The sequence below is a fragment of the Podarcis muralis genome, chromosome 15 (assembly GCF_964188315.1).
Source record: "Podarcis muralis chromosome 15, rPodMur119.hap1.1, whole genome shotgun sequence".
Lineage (NCBI taxonomy): Eukaryota > Metazoa > Chordata > Lepidosauria > Squamata > Lacertidae > Podarcis > Podarcis muralis.
In genome coordinates, this window is record NC_135669.1 from 18382360 (window position 1) to 18395484 (window position 13125).

At 47.3% G+C, this 13125-nt stretch overlaps 1 long non-coding RNA gene across 1 annotated transcript; it reads left to right on the forward strand.

Moving 5' to 3' along the window:
• The first annotated feature begins 1100 nt into the window (after nucleotides 1-1100).
• On the forward strand, nucleotides 1101-11201 carry LOC144325642 (uncharacterized). Its single transcript, XR_013390832.1, has 2 exons — nucleotides 1101-3182; nucleotides 10744-11201. It is a non-coding gene; the product is annotated as an uncharacterized LOC144325642 (long non-coding RNA).
• The last annotated feature ends 1924 nt before the right edge of the window (nucleotides 11202-13125 follow it).

The following is a 13125-nucleotide window of genomic DNA, read 5'->3' on the forward strand; positions in this document are numbered from 1 at the left end:
TCTCGAAGCTACCAGCATGAATTTGACCAAACTGTGGGAGGCAGTGGAAGACAGGAGTACCTGGCGTGCTCTGGTCCATGGGGTCACGAAGAGTCGGACATAACTAAACGACTAAACAACAACTACATAGGAAGGAAAGCCCCACACGTTGGAAATAAAAATAGAAAAGGGTTCCTGCGAAGAAAAAGGGATTTCCAAGTCCCATTGGTAAGCGACCCACTTGGCAGTCTCAGAGGCCAAGAGGCCTCTGAGACTGCCAAGTGGGTCGCTTACTAATGGGCTAAAAGAATCTCTCCTGTTCCAGAGAAAAGGAGCAGCACTATCTTGCATGAGCAGCTGTGATGTGGCAGTGTAAAAGACCACAGCAGTGTTTGGTTGTGACCAGAAGACGGGCCTCTTAAAGACACCAGAAGTCATAATGCTGACACTGAAGATCAAATGTACATTAAAGGTAAAGGTAAAGGGACCCCTGACCATTAGGTCCAGTCGTGGCCGACTCTGGGGTTGTGGCGCTCATCTCACTTTCATGGCCGAGGGAGCCGGCGTATAGCTTCCGGGTCATGTGGCCAGCATGACTAAGCCGCTTCTTGCGAACCAGAGCAGCGCACGGAAACGCCGTTTACCTTCCTGCCGGACCTATTAAGCTACTTGCACTTTTGATGTGCTTTCGAACTGCTAGGTTGGCAGAAGCTGGGACCGAGCAACGGGAGCTCACCTCGTCACGGGGATTCAAACTGCCGACCTTCTGATTGGCAAGTCCTAGGCTCTGTGGTTTAACCCACAGCGCCACCCGCGTCCCATCAGATGTACATTACAGGTCCCCCAAATCAGGAATGCAACCACGTACTAGAAGGGCAGGAGTGGAACAAATGTGGGTCGCAGCTAGCCTGCGGGAGGCTTTCATCCACATCCCAGTGCCAGCTCTTCGAACAAGACCCTTTCCATAGGCCACTCTCCCACAGCAAGTCCTACTCCACAGTGCTTGTTCACACATTGTACTGAAGATTGGTACAAGCTGTCTGTACACATGTACAACTGTTTGTTTGAGTATGCACTTGTTGATTTGCATAGCTCAACTATGCAACTATGTGGACGCTCGGGTTGCAAACGTGATCCGTGCGGGAGGCGCGTTCGCAACCCACAGCGTCCGCAACCCACAGCACTGCATCTGCGCACGTGTGGGTTGCAATTCGGCACTTCTGCGCATGTGCAAGCACTGAAACCCGGAAGTAACCCGTTCCGGTACTTCCGGGTTTCGGCATATCCGTAACCCAAAAACACGCAACATGAAGCATCTGTAACCCAAGGTATGACTGTATTATGTACCAGACTGTACACTCATTGAACCTTACATGTGAATAACTGGACAAGTGTACAGTCCGACTGTTGTGTACACAGATTGTGGGTAAAGGACCCCAAAGAAGATCACAATGAAAACCAAATGAGACAAGTGACTTCTCTCACAGCCAGTAGACCTGACGTACAGCAAAACGAAACAGATGGTCGGTAGATCTGTTGAAGCCTAGTAGATCCGCAGAAGCCGGTACAAGTAGGGAGATCCCCTTGTTAAAAATGGATAATTCATGCCCCCTGGCCGACCTGATTGGCCAGCTGGGGGTCATGACGTGGGGTTTCGCCAGCCCCTGCTGTGTGTGGAGGCCACATGGCCTGACCCAACACCTCCCCACCAGGAAGTGGAACAGCTTTCCCATTCCAACAACAGTTTGTACATTTTTTTAACAACAGTTTCTCATTATTTTCCAACAAATCCTTTTCAAACCTTGACAGTTCTTTACTGAAACCCAATCCTTTGACCAACCTAAATCATTTAGTAGGTGGCATTGTAACCAATCTGTTAATAAATGTCTTATATCCTCAATTTTTTTCACCTTCAATTGGTTTCCTACTTCGGTTAATAGCTCTTAGTAAGTTGCCCATTCACCTTCCTTTTTTAAAAAAACTGATATTGCTTCTAATTGTGATAACCACCATGGAGTTCTACCTTCTAAAAGATTTTTCCCATATAGCATAAATTGATTTTCTTACAACATGGTTCAGGAATCCCTTATGTACTTTGGTTTTCCCATACCAAAGATATACATGCCACCCAAACCACCCTCTTCCTGCCCAGTTGAGAAAACAAGGTCCAGAGTGTGGCCTGCCACATATGTTGGGCCAATGACACGTTGGGACAGCTGCATGGTTGTCATGGCAGCCATGAAGTCCTGAGCCACCCCAGAGACAGTCGCCTCGGTATGGATGCTGAAGTCCCCCAAACCAGCAGCTTGGGAGTCCTTAACACTGCCTCTGAGACCAGCTCTGTCAGTTCAGGCAGGGAGACTGCTGGGCAGTGAGGTGGGCAGTAAACCAGAGGAATCTCTCATCTGTTCTGATTGCCCAGTGTCAGGAATACATACTCTAGATTCCCCTCACAACTGGAAAGAGAACCTGGAGAGAGAGACGGAATCTCTGTAGACTACAGCAACTCCCCATCCCTGATCCTCCAGTCTGCCCTGATGCTGCCCTGAGTACCCAGGTGGGCACAGATGGGGGTGAGATCATGGATTTTGGAGGTCTTATTTGGAGCTGACCTGGCATTCAGCAACGGCAGCCACAGACCTGAGAGCTGGCTGGTAGGATAACCACAATTCCCCAGGTTGGAGGAATTGTCGACCAAATACTCAGAAGGATAAATTCCCCAGGATTTTGGGGGAACCTGATGTAAATTAAACCAAGCGAAACTCTCTGGGATGCCAGTTCAGAAGGGTTCTGCTTTCCCAGCCCATGGATTGGCCTCAGCTTACTGCCAGCACCCTCCCAGTCACCCCTCCCTGCTCTCTTCCTCCCCAGATATAACTGCGTTCATTGTGCAATTTTGATTTCCTTGCTTTTTAAAGAGCTGTTTCTAAGTCCTGCACTGATCTCTGAGCTTGGGAGCATCAGACGGGTGTTCATTCCCAGTGGCTACTCCCCCAGTGCAGGATAAGACTGAAGTCAAGCTTTTGCTGGCGTCAGTCTTTTTGGTCAAAGCCCAGCAGCAGAGAGAACTCTTCAAGACAAGATCACCTCTGAAGATGGAAGCATCCCAGAGAAATGTTAATTCGTACCTTGCCCTTTCTATCTTCAACCTGCTGTGTTGCTGTCTGCCGCTTGGAATTGCAGCTCTCGTCTTCTCTCTCCAGGTGAGCCTACTTTGGGGTTCTTTGCCTCACTCTGCAGAAGAGAATGCTGAACATTCAGCTCTTTAAAACATCCATTAGGCAGAGGAGGGATGTTTGCATTTATATGTGCACATGTGTGAATGTTTAGTACGCTTGTGCGTACTTTATGCACAGTGTCTTCCTCCACTAAAAATTCCAACAATTTCCTCAACATGAAACTTTTGATCACAGATTTCTAACTGCCCTGGAGAATGGATTTGTAAAAGGGCTTTGCGTTTTTGAGTGTGGGGTGGTTTGTGTCTGGATGTTGTGTAGGGCTTTTGGTGTTGGCAGGCATGAAAATATTTGTCAAAGACGCAAGCAGCATAGTAGATTGCTTTGCAAATTAAAGACATTCATGATTTTTGGAATTGCTAGTAGATTTTATCTGTCCTCCCCCCCCTTTTAATTCTCTGCAAAAGTTTGGTGCAGGGATGGAAGATGCCAATCTTGGCTGTTGGGAACAACACACATTTCTACTAGCAGCTTTCAGTACCATCAACCATGGTATCCTTCTGGACCACGCTGGTGGGATGGGACTTGGAGGCATTCTGCTACAGTGGTTCTGTTCCTTCCTGGAGGAGTGAACCCAGAAAGGGGGGGGCTCCTGTTTGACACCATGGACATTGGCTGTGGGGTCCCTCAGGGTTCTGTTCTGTTCCCTATGCTATTTATCAACTGCATGAAACTACTGGGAGAGGTTGTCCAGAGCTTCAGGGTTGGGTGTCATCAATATGCTGATGACACCCAGCTCTGTTTCTCCTCCCCACCTGAATCCACAGAAGCTGCCTTGGTTCTAAACTGGTGTTTGTCATCAGTGATGGACTAGATGTGAGTGAGCAAATGGAAGCTTATTTCATACAAGACAAAGCTGCTCTTAGTCAGTCAGAAGGCAGAACAGGGAAGAGGGATTCAGCCTGTGCTGGTTGAGGTAACACTCCCCCTGAGACCAAGAAGAGATATGATAGTCATCTTCAGGTATCTCAAGGGCTGTCACATGGAAGAGGGAACAAGCTTGTTTTCTCCTGCTCTGGAGGGTAGGACTCAAACTCGTGGCTTCACGTTACAAGAAGGGAGATTCCAACTAAACATCAGGAATAACTTTTTGATGGCAAGAGCTGTTTGGCAGTGGAACAGACTCCCATGAAAGGTGGTGAACTCTCCTTCCTTGGACGTTTTTAAGCAGAGGTTGGGTCGCCAGCTGCCATGGATGCTTTAGTTGAGATTCCTGCGTTGCAGGGGGTCAGACTAGATGACTTCCAAGTTCCCTTCCAACACTACAGTTCCAGCATTCTGTGATTCTAAGACACAGCTTTGCAGTTTGGAAAAAGATGGATTTATCTATAATCAAATTGTAAATGTTTAATGCTTTGCCCTAAGCCACTGGGCAGGGGTGGGGTGCAGGGTGTTTCTTAAACCCCACAGATGCATGGGCCATGAGAGCATCTGAGGAAAAGATTGACTCTGGCAGGGTTTGAAAAACAAAAGTACTCTCCCTGCCCGCATGCCAAACACACACACACACACTGTTCTTGGCTTGCGGAGCTGTCTGGTGTGTCTGCTGCAAATGAGAGAATCGGAACCAGGAGAAAGAGTTTACAAAATGCCACTTGGGAATCCATTTTGCAACTTTTTGGAGACTGGAGGGCTGGAAGCGATTTCACAATACAATTAAAAGATGCACAAAACAATTGCGTGCCTAAAAACAGTTGAAACAACTGCACCCATCAGGAACAGTTTCAAATTCAATACAGATGCTAACTATTTCATTAGGAAGGGGGGTAGGGGTGGGAAATCACTCCAGCTTAACAGATGCTCGCCTTTCGCAGTCCTGGTGGCTTAGAAAAGAGAACCTCTGCATATCCCTAGGACTAGCCTCTCCCTAAGGCTGCGGGCAGCCTGTGATCTGTCAGGTACTGTTGGGCTTTGTCACCTGGCCTCACTGGGAAGGGCTGCAACTCACTGGTAGAGCAATGGCATTGCTTGCCATGGATTCCAGGAGCATCTCTGGGAAGGGCTGAAGAAGATTCCTGTTGAAACCCTGGAGCACTGTTAGCTAGTCAGTCTCAACCAGCCTTGGTGCCCTCCTGGTGTTTTGGACTCTACAACTCCATCAGTCCAGCGACCAAGAGAGTCTGGAGGGTACCAGGCTGGTGAAGACTGTTGTATAGTTGGTGATACTGAGATAGATGGCTCCATCGACTCTATGCAAGGCAGCTTTGCAAGTTCCGCTTCTGCTTTCTATTAACAATGATCAAATGTGGTCATAGAGAGCCAGTGTGGTGTAGCTGTTAAGGAGTGTCAGACTAGGACTGGGAGACTAGGGTTCGAATCCCCACTCTTCCATGAAGAGTGACTCCCTGGGTGACCTTGAGCAAGTCACTCACTCTCAGCCTAACCATAGCTGTCAACGTTTCCCTTTTTAAAGGGAAATTCCCTTATTCTGAATGGGATTCCTTGCAAGAAAAGGGAAAAGTTGACAGCTATGAGCCTAACCTACCTCACAGGGTTGCTGTAGGGATTAATTGAGGAGTGGACAAACCATGTACGCCAGCTTACTAATAAGAATAATAAATATAAAAGCTTTTCACACAGCTCCAAAATGGCTTAACAGCGTATGGTTCTTTTAAACAAAGTGGATGGATGAGGGAGAGCGTCGGAAAGGGAGACAGATGTGCTCTTCCAAAAATTTAGGCAAGGTTTTTCTCCCACGCGGACTGTGAGCTCCCAAGGCAGATCCGACAGCCCCCACATTCTTGGCTGAGGAGCTCTGCCAAATACTCCCTTCGCTGCAAATAACCCCAGGGAGGAGGACAATCAACAACTTAAAGCTGTAAGGAACATTGCTAGATCCACCCATACAATCAAATCAGGACAGATAAAGTAAATCAGCGGATCCAAACATTGCATACCCTCCCACATTCAACAGATGAAAACAGAGCTGTTCCAGTCCACATCAGTATCACTGCTAATTAGCTGTATTTACTGATAAGGGTTCCCTTTTCCCCTCAGGCTTCCTTAAAGGCAATAGGTAAAGGTAAAGGTACCCCTGCCTGTATGGGCCAGTTGTGTCCGACTCTAGGGTTGTGCGCCCATCTCACTTAAGAGGCCGGGGGCCAGCGCTGTCCAGAGACACTTCCGGGTCACGTGGCCAGCGTGACGAAGCTGCTCTGGTGAGCCGGCACCAGCGTAGCACATAGAAACACCGTTTACCTTCCCGCTATAAAGCGGTACCTATTTATCTACTTGCACTTAGGGGTGCTTTCGAACTGCAAGGTGGGCAGGAGCTGGGACCGAAAGACGGGAGCTCACCCCGCCGTGGGGATTCGAACCACCGACCATGCGATCGGCAAGCCCTAGGCGCTGAGGTTTTACCCACAACGCCACCCGCGTCCCTCCTTAAAGGCAATACATAAATACAAAGATTTTTGTGTTTAAAATACTGCAGTTTTGCGTGTTTCCTCTAATAGCTTGTGTACCAACCAGAAGGAAATGCTCAAAGCAGTGATACTGATAGAATGTTCCTGTTTTTATCTTGGGAATGTTGGAGGGCATGACATTGTGTTTTCCAGGGATGCTTCTCGTAAGCCATGGGGCACAGAAGAGCGCTGCAACTTGTTTTGCCTTTGCCACAGGGTGCCTTTGGATCTAGTCTTTCTCCAAGACCTGGCCTTTAATTTCTAGTCTGTCCCAGAACTCTTGGCCCACAGGTCTCCCATTGTGCTTGGGGCATCAGTTGGGTGGAGAACATCACAATCATCATCAAACCTTTTATTGGCATCACATCCAAACATCCAGAACAAATCAATACAGAATTACCACTTCCCCAGTGGCACAAAACATTTGCTAAAAGAAAGGCGGCAGAGCAGTCTATCGTCACATCTCTAGGTTTCCAGGGAGATAAGAAGTCTGCAGTGTATTTCAACGACAAAAAACCAAATAGAGATATTTAGCCACTAACTTGGTGAGCTCCTGATCATTCCCCAGTAATAGAAAATGTATGACCTCCAACTCTGGTTTCCATTTGGGGATGCAGAGTTGATCTAGAAATTGCTGATGGAGATCAGCATATAGTTTACAATTAAGAACCATATGTGTAAGGGTTTCCACCAGGTGGTCTTCACCTGGGCAAGTTCTTTCTCCTTCCACCCTGCCTGAGAACCTTCCCCAAAGGAGGTTTGATGGATTTGGAACATCACAATGGATCAGGATACTGGAAAGAGACGCTCCCAGGTCTTGTCTCCAGCTCCACCAAGCTTACACCCATTCCAGAAGCAGTGGTGGTAAGAGTGTTATGAAAAAAGGAGGAGATCTTAAGGAAGGAAGAGCATTTGGACAAGTTGGGAGCTGGCAGATAACCTTCCCCTCCAGGCTTCCCTTCTTGCTGTTTTCCAATGCCCTCAGCAGAATTATATTGCAGGGGTTGCGGCACTCATCTAGCATTATTGGTCGAGGGAGCCGGTGTACAGCTTCCGGGTCATGTGGCCAGCATGACTAAGCCGCTTCTGGCAGACCAGAGCAGCGCACGGAAACACTGTTTATCTTCCCACCACAGCGGTACCTATTTATCTACTTGCATTTTGACGTGCTTTTGAATTGCTAGGTTGGCAGAAGCTGCGACAAAGCAACGGGAGATCACTCCGTTGCGGAGATTCGAACTGCCGACCTTCTGATCGGCAAGCCCTAGGCTCTGTGGTTTAACCCACAGCACCACCCGCATCCCATTCACTTTTCTTAGGGTTACCCTATTTCAAAAAATGGAAAATCTGGACATGGGAACTTCTGACGTGGGCCGCCATACCCCTGGGTTTTCCCAGACATTTTTTACCAATTTTCAGAAATTCCATCCGGACGCTATTTCCAATGGACAAATCCCAGATATGTCTGGGAAATCCCAGACCTTACTTGTTCCTTAGAAGTATACCTTTTCTTTACTCTGCACTTCTGCACTGTTGGGTGAGCTAGAGTTAAGGTGAGAAGTGTAGACTCCCACAATACACCAAATAAAAATAAGCCTCTTTGTTTAGCTGGGATATTTCCTAGCAGGGGTGCCAGCCCTTTTGACCCCCCGCCTATATTTTTGGGTTAAGGCCCAGGCCCCCCAGGACAGAAGGCACGGAGGCAAAACATGGAGACAACTGTGGCAGGGCTTCAGTGGCCACTTCCTTCCCCTCCTCTTCCTGCTGTGGAGGAGGGGGTCGAAGCAGCCTCTCGCTAGTGGCACTGCCAACAGAAGGAAAAGGAGGAGCTGCTGGCCACCGAAGCCGTGTGGCCACCATGTTTGCCTCTGCCCCCAGCTCCTCCAGATGTCCTGACATCATGCGTATGGCATTGCAGAGGGCCTTCTCGGTAGTGGCACCCACCCTGTGTAACGCCCTCCCATCAGATATCAAGGAACTAAACAACTCTCCAACTTTTAGAAGACATCAGAAGGCATACCTGTTTAGGGAAGGTTTTAATGTTTGATGTTTTATTGCTTTATTATGATTATTATTAATATTCTGTTGGGAGCCGCCCAGAGTAGCTGGGGAAACCCAGCCATATGGGCGGGGTATGAATAAATTATTATTATTATTATTATTATTATTATTATTATTATTAACCCCCCCCCCAAATCGCCCTCGCAAGCTGGCACCTCTGCTTCCTAGAGCTGATAACCGGATGTTATTACAGAGGTGGATTTAGGGGAGCATGACCGGTGGTAAGAATCATCATCATCATTTTATTTGTATGGGGTCTTTCCACAGTTAAAACAATGCTCAAGGCAGCTTACAATATGAAAAGATTTACAGTTACAAACATAGCAAAGTGGTCATAAAAATAAATAAAACACATCAAAAACTACATAACCAAACCGAACAATTTCCGCATAAAAATAAAGATACAAAAAAATTAATATCAATAACAAAACAAAACTTCCCCCAAAATACCCCAGTCCTTGCTGGGCAGCAGCACCGGCAGCAGTCCTTATGAAGCCTGTCAGGCCCTGCCCTGGGCCAGGTGGAGAGAAGCAGGGACGAGGCCCTCAGGAGGTAGGGGAGGGGGCTTTAATTTTTGCATTGCAAATGGCTCCCAAGGGGGGGGGGCGCAGAGGTGCCCTCCCAGGCACGGAATAGCTGCTCAGGTGCACGGAGCAGTGTGTGTGCCCTGCAGCCGGGTGTGGAGCGAGCCGCCAATGGAGGACATTCAGCACGCCGCACGCTCACGACTCCCGAGCCTCCCCCAGCTGCCAAAACGAAGGGGGGAAGGAGGGAATGCAAAGCGGCGCAGCTCCCCCCTTCCCCCGATGGCTCGGGGTAGGCTTGGGAGTCACAGGCAGGCAATGCGCTAAATGTCACCTCCCACAGTGAAGACACCCAGGGCGGTCTGCCCCCAGTGCACCCCTTTTCCTCCGCTCCTGGCACAGGGTACCACTGAAATCTGATAGCCCAAACTCTGCCGCTGGTTAGTAAATTCTTCTTAGGGGACGCTCCCTGAAGCTCCTCTAAGCAGGGTGTGTGGGAGTTTTTCATGTCACAGAGAAGCAGGCGCTGTGCCAGGGGATAGAGGTAGCTTTTGTTGTAAACAAAATCTGCCCTTTTCCCCTTATGGGGTATCCAAGAGTTTGTATAGAGTCCTTACGTGGGTTCCCTATTGGTAGGAGGAAATAACAGAGGCCAACCAGAGAATACTGAGAAGCAAAGCAGCTAGTAAGCCTGAAGGAAGGTTTTTTTCACCTCCTCCCTCCTTGCAGAGAAACATTTGGTCAGCTTGGTTTCAGGACTGTCTTCCTGTGCTGCTTCAGACATGTGGTTTATATATTTATGTACCTGTTTGCTTGCTACATTTATGAACATTTATTATATATCTAAGACCTTAAAGGGACGTGGGTGGCACTGTGGGTTAAACCACTGAGCCTAGGACTTGCCAATCAGAAGGTCGGCGGTTCGAATCCCCACGACGGGGTGAGCTCCCGTTGCTCGGTCCCTGCTCCTGCCAACCTAGCAGTTCGAAAGCACGTCAAAGTGCAAGTAGATAAATAGGTACCGCTCCGGCGGGAAGGTAAACGGTGTTTCCGTGTGCTGCTCTGGTTCTCCAGAAGTGGCTTAGTCATGCTGGCCACATGACCCAGAAGCTGTACGCCGGCTCCCTCAGCCAATAAAGCGAGATGAGCGCCGCAACCCCAGAGTCGATCACGACTGGACCTAATGGTCAGAGGTCCCTTTACCTTTACCTTTAAGACCTTAAAATTCTTATAACACTTTGCAAGGGGCTGGCCAACTTGAATAAAATATTGTGGGGGCCCAGGTGAGCCCCATCCTGCATAATCACATGATGCAGTGCGCACATAGCATTTGAATGTCCATCGACTTTGTGGGGGCCCAGCTCCCTCAAATATTTTATTGTGGGGGCTGAAGGTGGCTCCTATGGCAGGTGCTGATTTCCAAATGCATGACAACAGACCAGTTGGGCTTACTCTCCCCCTGGGTTGATGGAAGCTGTGGAGCTGGAAGGTGTTCTAGCTTAAGCCACTCTGAGCCCTGATTTCTCTCTCCTTCCCCAGGCGAGAAATGCCAACAACGAAGGAAACATCAATCAAGCCGCAAGCTCTTCCCGCACGGCCCGCATCCTGAATATCATTGGGATTGTCATTGGAGCAATTATGTTCGTGATTATTATAGTGATTGTTGCTGTCGGTTCAAAAACTAAACACTAAGAGGAGATGTCCCTCACGCTTCCTCTCAGAGAGTGCTCCTGTGATGGCCCTTGGGAGTGGATGCAGCGTATTCTTACAAGGGCTTCCCGATCCAAGTAGTCACGATCCACCAGCAAAATTGTCAGTTCAAAGAGACAATGCTACGAAGCCGCAGTTTTTCTGAAGGGGAGTGCTCTTTTGTACTATCTCTGATTAATTGCTTTGCTTTCTTTTTGAGGGGGGAAAAACCCACCCTACTCAATCATGCTTTGCATGCTTCGAGAGCATGGTGACATGTAACCCAATAAAACAAATGAATGAATAGATGAATCTTGCTGCGTGTTATCCTTTCCTTCCCTAGCAACTAGAGAACTGGAGGAAAGTTGGTTTGTTCGGTTTATTTAGGTGGTGACGGCCATCAGTGTGCTTCGGTTTCACATCAGTCAAACGATCCAGGCCGTAGCTGCATCAACGCAGCGAGCGCATCAATATTATTATTCATTTCTTGTTTATACCACATTATATTTTTTTAAGAAAAAAATCTCAAAGCAGTTTACAACACATTAAAACATCAAAGGCAACATAATTAACAGGAAACTAAAATATTATCTTAAAGGTAAAATGCTGCAAAGGAGGTCAACTACAGAAAGCACATTTAACATAGCAAAGTTAACAAACAAAATTCAAAAGAAAACATTGCCTAAGGATGTCAAGTATAAAATGTGCATTTAAAACAGCATAGTTAGCAAGAGAATAAAATATTCTCAGTCAGCAGGGAGTTCTAGAGTGTAGGCGCTGCCACACTAAATTATTCGGTTCTTACAAATGTGGAACAGGCATCATGTGGCCTCCACCAATCAAAGTGGCCAAACGGTCACGTGTGGGGCAAGGCAATCCTGCAAGCAAGCTGGTCCCAAGTTGTTAAGAGCTTAGTATACTAATAGTAACTCCTTGTACTTGACTGGGCAGCAAATCCACCATCAGTAGGAAATCAAAATTAAATTGAAGCTGCAGTAAAACAGCAGGATAAATATTTAGCAGGGTGGCTCAAACCTGGTTGCTGTTTTTTGTTGTTGTTTTTTAACTGCAAATTGCTGCAGAAATGTGGAGAATGGAATTTAAGACAAAAAATTAGAAACTGAGAAAAAACAAAATTTGACAGAATTGTCCGTGCTAAGGATTTCAGTTTGTTAGTGTGCTGTAAACAAACAAATTATTTGCTGTTTCTTATGACAATCACAACTTTACCTTTCTTTTACCAAGATCAGTGTTCTTTGGTTTTTTGGTTTTGTTTTTTATAAAAAAAATAGGTTAGCTTAAAAAATTAGAAATATTCATGGAAGGTGTGCCTTTCGATTAGCATTAACCAATATAAATACAGTGGTACCTTGGGTTACAAACGCTTCAGGTTACATACGCTTCAGGTTACAGACTCCGCTAACCCAGAAATAGTACCTCGGGTTAAGAACTTTGCTTCAGGATGAGAACAGAAATCGTGCTCTGGCAGCGCGATGGCAGCAGGACGCCCCATTAGCTAAAGTGGTGCTTCAGGTTAAGAACAGTTTCAGGTTAAGAACAGACCTCTAGAACGAATTACGTACTTAACCCAAGGTACTACTGTAAATGGAACATCCATGCCCAGAGGCCGTCTATCACAGAGTACCCAATACCTAGGGGAATGGTGGAGCAGGTCAGTCAAAGTGTTTTGCTCATGTGTTATTCTCAGAAGCATCTCAATGGACACTGTTTGGAAGCTGCATACCAGACTAGACATATCTGCTCCAGCATAGCTCTGGATCAAACATTATTCAAAAATGACCGCTGGATGGGAGCACCAGGAAATGCTCTCTACCCACCCCACCCCCTGTTCATGTGTCCATTTGCACATGACAAAAACATGAATCTATGACCACACATGTTCAGAAGGCAAGCAAGTGGAAGGGGGCAATGAGAGAGATAACTCAAGCTGGTTCTCAGTCACAGTCTCACTTGCTGAGTACACAGACAGATCATTGTCTTGAGGATGAGGGACTCTGGTTCTAAACAACGGTTTCCTGTTTCAGATAGCATCTTGCGGCTTTCAGCTAAATGCCTTCCAGATGTTGTCAGGCTCCATCTCCCAATGGCCAGTTGTCAGAGGTGATGTGAGCTGTGATCCAACAAATATCTGGGGTCATGCCAGTTCCACAGCCCTGGGGTTGAGGTTTGGGGAATCTGTTGAACTCAGATTCCAAAGTGGGCTCATTTGAT